At 39.1% G+C, this 7,128-nt stretch overlaps 1 pseudogene; it reads left to right on the top strand.

Annotated features, from left to right (window-relative positions):
• Window positions 1-4,527: 4,527 nt before the first annotated feature.
• Window positions 4,528-5,852, top strand: LOC100442737 (ferrochelatase, mitochondrial-like; annotated as a pseudogene).
• The last annotated feature ends 1,276 nt before the right edge of the window (window positions 5,853-7,128 follow it).

Below are 7,128 nucleotides of genomic sequence, written 5' to 3'. Positions count from 1 at the left end.
ATTTTATAATTTTAATCCAGTGCTTCCCAAATTTTACTGTGCTTACCAGCTACCCAAGATTCTTGTTAAAAGCAGATTCTGATTGCTCATTTTATATTTCTATGAACACCACTGCTTTAATGCTCTTTTCCCTCCATTTCATTGGCTATTGATAGCATTTAGCATATTTTATAATAGTGGCTCTCAAGCTTTATTGTGCTTAATAGTCACCTGGTTGGCTTGTTAAATCAATGATTGCTGTTCTACTCCCAGACTATAATTGAGTAGTTCTGAATGAGGATCCAAGAATTACTATTCCTAACAAGGTCCCAGGTGATACTGATGCCGCTGCATGGACCACACTTAACAGTAGTAAAACCCTAAAACTCTTTCCTCTCTTGCCTATTCAGTAGCATTTAGCATCTTCTGTCCCTCTGTTTTGCAGTATAGTTTGTGAAAGTATTTTTTTTATCTTCTGCTCTACTCACACCAATGTCCATTCATATTGTGGCAATGTCCATTCACCCTGTGACATTGTAAAGTCCTTGAAGGGAAACGTTGTGCCTGTTTGTCTTGGTACCACCAGAGCATCTACTTCAACAATTGGCTTGTTAAATTGAAATAAATTGGATTTAATGAAGTAATTCACCTTTTTTCTTCTTTAGTCTCTTACTAGAAGTTCTGACAAGCACAAAATATTAAACTGTGAATGTAAGAAAACAGGTATAAGTGTTGATCTGTCAATTAATCTATTGATTTACTAATTATTGGGTAAATTGTTTGCTTTCTGTTCTTTTTTATTAGTTTAATTTAATGCATATTTTTAAACACTGAAATGCTGATGATTAGGGCAATCAGTTAGCCTGGTTTCAGAAGATAAGTTAATTGGAAGGTCAGAACAACACTATCAAGTACACCTAGGAAATTAAAGCTATGACATCATGGTAGCCCAGAGATAGAAGAAAAGCTACCCTTTAAATTATGCTGATTAAAGCCTTACTACCCAAAAAGTTCTCCTTAGACCAGCAGCATCAGCAGAATGGAGGTAAGAGAAGTAACTATCACTAATAGCTTTTGCTATGCAAGAAGATGAGAAATAACTTCCTGCCATATGGATTTCAATGCCTTCAAAGGCAGTGTTTCTCAAATCGCAAAGTGCACACAAATCACCTGGGGATATTATTAAAATGTAGATTCTAACTCAGATCCTAGGTGATTCTGATGCTGGTAATCTGGGGACCATATTTGGAATGATCCCTGACACATTGTTACAAATGCATAATCTCAGGCAAAATACCTGAATATATCAATCAGAATCTGCTCTGAACAAGGATCTTGGGTAATTGGTAAGCACATTAACATTTGAGAAACACTGGATAGAAAGATAAGGGCAGAATCAGGTGCTATATAAGCCTGAGGTTGACTCTGGGACTCTTTCCTCCCTTCCCTAAGAGAAGTCTCAGCACTTGGCCTAAGACAAGTCAGATGGCAGAATGGAGGAGGCAGATGCCCCACACAGATGGAAATACATTGCACGGGGATATGCAGACCACAGCAGAGCTCCGCCAATCTGCAACAGCCTTGTTCACAACAGGACCAAATCTCTCAAAGATTTGTGGCTAGGGGAATTAAAAGAAAAAGAGACTCTTAATATGATGGTAAGGCTTTAGCTGTCAAGCAGCAGGATGCTGCTCCTCCTTGACAGCATGAAAGGAAGCCCAGCTCTACCAGCCTACCTGTCTGGGAGCCACCTGTCACATAGGAGTAGGAAGCAGATTTACTGCCAGAATTTGGGCAAAACTGCATCCCCTTTCTCCAAAATCATGGGGATGAGATAAGTGAAGTGTAGGACTGAGCTTGCAGGGATGATGCCGTCATATAAACATGTAAACATCTACCTTAATTCATCTTTTTTTTTTTTTTTTTAATAAGAGGGAGGCATGTGAGGCAACTTCAGTAAGTTGAAACCCTTGTTATTTTGAAAGGTAGTTGTAATGGTGGCTCTGATATGTGAAAGTTAATATACTTGACATACTGTAATATCTGAGTGTTGGTGGTTTGGAGAGGAGTCCATTAAGTAAACCACACACTTTTTAAGTTGTTGACCATAGTAACCCTGGGTCCTCCATTTGATGAGTGGAGATTACAGATCTCAGTCCAAATAGATATTCTTGAACATATCCTTTCAGAAATTGTTAAACAGGTTAAATATTCTTTCCTTCTGTAAGTCCTCTAATACTTTAATATGTTTGTTTTCCATTCATTCAATCAGTTGTATAAATAAACATTAATTGAGCAATGGCTATTTAGGCACTAATCTTGGGGCTAAGGAAATACATGTGGACAGGCAACATCCTTGACCTTGAGCTATTATATCATGGTTCAGAGAGAGTGACAAAAACATTAACAGGCAGCACAGAGCTGTCAGTGATAGGATAGAGGACATACTGCCTAATGTGAGTATAGGCATAACAGAAAATGATGATGACGTTAAAATGTGTCTAATATTTATTACATGGCAAGAACTATGCTAAGTATTATCCATAACTACACTCATTTATTTTTTATCATAACCATATAAAGTAAGTATTACTATGTCCATTTCTTAGGGTAAAAGTAATAAAGCACAGAAAGGTTAAGTAGTTTGCTCAAAGTCACACAGCTAGAGTGACAGGAATAGACAAACTTTAAAACTAAAGTAATATTGTTTGGAAATAAGATACCGAGGTCCAGAGATAGAAAATTAAATGCATAAAATTACATTAAAATGGACATTTACTAATGGCCTGCTATTACCAGGAACTGTGCTAGATCTGGAAAGTAACAAAGATGGATAAGACATTGTTTCACTAATCAAGAGTTCATCAATAGGACACATAGGCCGGGCGCTGTGGCTCACGCCTATAATCCCAGCACTTTGGGAGGTCGAGGCAGGCAGATCATGAGGTCAAGAGATCGAGACCATCTTGGCCAACATGGTGAAACCCTGTCTCTACTAAAAATACAAAAATTATCTGGGCATTGTGGCACACACCTGTATTCCCAGCTACTCAGGAGGCTGAGGCAGGAGAATCACTTGAACCCGCGAGGTGGAGGTTGCAGTGAGCTGAGATCGCGCCGCTGCACTCCAGCCTGGTGACAGAGTGAGACTTCGTCTCACAAAATAAATAAATAAATAAATAAATAAATAAAAAATAAAAGATATGTAAACACACATAGGGATATATTGTGGTAAACTGTTCTAAGTTTGCTGATGCATGTATGTGCAAGGTACTGAGGACATAAAAATAAGAGAGTGATTGACTTCATTCTGGATGTGGTCAAGGAAGACTTAAGAGGAGGTAATGTGTCAGCTGGGCTTTGAGTTGTGAATAAGAATTTGCCAGGTAGAGGCATTTCAGGGAGAGGAAACAACAGGTTAAAAAAAAGCAAGGACATTAAAGAGCAACGTAAGGGAGGTTTCTTTATACAATTCAGTTGAGTGTCTACTCTATATAAGCAGCTGTAACACCTGGTACAAGGTGTAAAACAATGAGGAAAAAGAGTCCTTGGAGTCTGCAAGGAAAGTTACTATTCCTCATCTTTATGTCTGGCAAGGGTGCAATGGCAGAGTGTGGTTAGACACTGCACATGGAATACAGTCTTTCATCTCTTGAACCTCCTGATCCTAGTAAAGTAGTGGTAACATATTATGAACAGATAAACACATAGGGAAAAGGAACAGAATACAGAATTTCAGGGAACATAGGAATATAACAATAATTTAAAGACAAAAAATGTACAAGAAATGGTACCTGAGTGTTACGAGTGAAGATACAACCCACTCTCCTGTAGAAGGAAAGCATGGGATGAGGTAACATGGTGCCCAATCCAGGAAAGTTTAGTGATGAGAATATTCCAATTAATGTAAATGGAATATCTGAATTGAGCCTCATACAGAAGACATCTAATGAATTGTAAAAGATATCCTCAACATTCTACATTAAATGTCATAGATTTCTAAGTCACATCAACTAGAAGCTGAAACTCTAAAACCAGAATAAATTCCCAGCAAGCAAGAGGAAACTGATCTTCATTCTTTTTATGATAAAATAAGAATTATGTTTACCTTATCATTCAGGCCTTGGGGAAGGACAGAGGCAAATGTACAGACTAACTCTAGCAACTTACAAGACTCTAAGACCATGTTGAATATCTGTATTGAATGTATTTTCTCTAGCTGTGGACATTCATATGTGTATATATATTTCTTTCTGATTTTGATTTTTACTCATATTTAATAACACATTATGATTGTTATGTATTTAGTGGAATGAAGCAATTCAAACAAACAGGCGCTGGGAGGGCTATGGGGGGCCACATGAAGTCGGGTGTCCTGGGATATCGGTGAGGAGAGATCCTGGCTGGGCCCTGGCTGTGCTGACACCTGTGGGCGCTGCCATGGGAGGAGTCTGGGACTCGGTGAAGGTTGCCCCGGGAATGTATTGGCTGGCACAAGGCAGCTTGAGGGCCTGTCAGCCACAGAAGTGCCAGTCAGGTGTCACAGAAACAGCCCAGCATGGCCAGGGTGCAAAACCTCAAGTTCAAGTGGAGAAGAGGAAGCTGAAAACTGGAATATTAATGCTAAACATGGGAGGACCTGAAACCCTCGGACACGTTCATGACTTCCTTCTGAGGCTCTTCTTGGACCAAGACCTCATGACACTTACTGTTCAAAATAAGTTTACACCATTCTTTGCCAATTGCAGAACCTCCAAGATTCAAGGGCAGTACCACAGAACTGGAGGTGGGTCCTCCATCAAGACGTGGATTTCCAAGCAGGGAGAAGGCATGGTGAAGCTGCTGGATGACTTGTCCCTCTACACAGCCCCTCACAAATACTTCATTGGATTTTGGTATGTCCATTCTTTACCAAAAGAAGCAAATGAAAAGATGGAGAGAAATGGCCTGGAAAGGGCTATTGCTTTCATGCAGCATCCACAGTACAGTTGCTGTACCACAGGCGGCAGCTTAAATGCCATTTAAAGATCCTATAACAGAGTGGGACAGAAGCTTACAATGAAGTGCAGCACTATCAATAGGTGGCCCACACATCGCCCCCTCACCCACTGCTTTGTTGACCACGTTCTGAAAGAGCTGGACCATTTTCCACTGGAGAAGAGAAGCGAGTTGGCCATTCTCTTTTCTGCTCACTCACTGCCAATATCCATGATCAACAGAGGAGACCCCTATTCTCAGGAGTTAAGTGCCACTATCCAAAGAGTCATAGAAAGGCTGCGTTACTGCAACCCTTACCAGCTGGTGTGAGGATCCAAGGTTGGTTCAATGCCCTGGTTGGGTCTTCAAACAGATGAAATCTATCAGAGGGCTTTCTGAGAGGGGGAAGAAGAATATCCTCTCAGTTTTGATAGCATTTACCAGTGATAACACTGAAATGCTGTGGAAACTGGATATCGAGTACTCTCAAGTTTTAGACAATGAGTGTGGAGTTGAAAACATCAGAAGAGCAGCCTCTTAATGAAAATCTAGTGTTCTCTAAGGCCCTAGCTGACTTGGTGCACTCACCTACCCAGTTAAACAAGCTGTGTTCCGCAGAGTTGACTCTGAGTTGTTTGCTCAGTGTAAATCCTGTCTGCAGGGAGATTAAATTCTTCACCAATTCTAAATTGTCTGCAGGGAGATCGGATTCTTCACCAACTGGCAGCTGTGACTCCCCCAAGGTGGATTCCATGGGATTAGGCACATGCTCAACCTCCAGCTCCTGCCCATGTGGAGAGGCATGTTATTTAGAGATCAAGGAAGGAAGTCATCTTAGTATATGTACAGTCTTTGGGCACAAATTATGTGTTTTCTTGAGGATTGGACTATTGTGATGAATTTCTATTTTTATGTAACTATACAGTAGGCATTGATATTTCCTCTCTCTAGGTATAAATTACTAATTTGTAATGTTCAGTAAGACAGTCAATAAATGAGTGGAAAAATTTATCTTATGAGACACACACCTATTTTAAATATAGATTTTGGTTTTATTGCCTAAAAAACTCCTGAAAAGATGCAGAGTCCCCTCTGTGGGCTTTCAGTGTGAGCAGGATCTGTTCAGTCTTGCGCATACAATTGTAGTTATTAAAATAAACATAGTTGAGTATTTGAAATGAATTAAAAAAAGAAATGTTACTTAATCTTTCCCTAAGTCCGTGGGTTATAGAATGCCAGTGAGGCAATTTGGCTACCTACAATGGCTGCTGTTGCCAGCGAGGCCACCATTCATTAGTCATTTGATATTTGTGTGTCTCTTACTTTCCTCAGTGTAAAACTGAATCAAGTACAGATTTCAGAAGTACTCTGAAATTCCCTAGGCATCCAAGGCTAATAAGTGTTATACATGCCTTAGTGAGTGTCTGTAGTTGCACAGGAAAGGGGTTCCTATCTGCAAGGACAGCACTGCTGGGAAATGGTAAGGATGGTGTTCATCCTTACATCTCCTTCAGGGATCATCACAAGCATTTGCATCCAGCATCTTGTTTATCTTAGTTGAATGTCTCCTTTCTGTACATTTGTTTTAAGAATCACTTTATATGGTCAACTATACTTTGTAAGCTTGAATTCTTTCTTAATTTACTATTTTTTATTATAAAAATTATATAGCCAAATAGGACATGTGAAAAATACAGAAAATAAAAATAACTGCTTTAATGTAACACTATTATCATGTTATTGCATTTCATACCAATGTTGTCCTGTAGATATTTTTAATGCCATTGTCACCTTGGATTTGTGAGTGAAGTTGTTATAAAAATGTAAAAATAATGTCATATCAGAATATGATCTTCTATATTTGGATTTAAGTAGATTAAAAGATCCTTGACTGATCTATGAAGAATTTTTAATGATCACTTTCTCTTTTCTCCAAGCCCTAAAACTTTGTACTTCAAAAAAGCACTTCTTTGATTTTTTATAAGCTAGTTTAAAAGTGGAAATATTTGTGAATTCATAGATCTTCTATATTAAGAATTTGCTATGTTCATAAATATTATGACATCAATCAATAAATAAACATATGGAAGTGGAGATATCGCTAGGCTCGGTGGCTCATGTCTGTAATCCCAGCACTTTGAGGGGGGGAGGCGGGCGGATCACTTGAGGTCA

Source organism: Pongo abelii, chromosome 2 (assembly GCF_028885655.2).
Source record: "Pongo abelii isolate AG06213 chromosome 2, NHGRI_mPonAbe1-v2.0_pri, whole genome shotgun sequence".
NCBI lineage: Eukaryota > Metazoa > Chordata > Mammalia > Primates > Hominidae > Pongo > Pongo abelii.
Note: the sequence above shows the minus strand (reverse complement) of the source record. Positions and strands in the feature narration are given on the sequence as shown.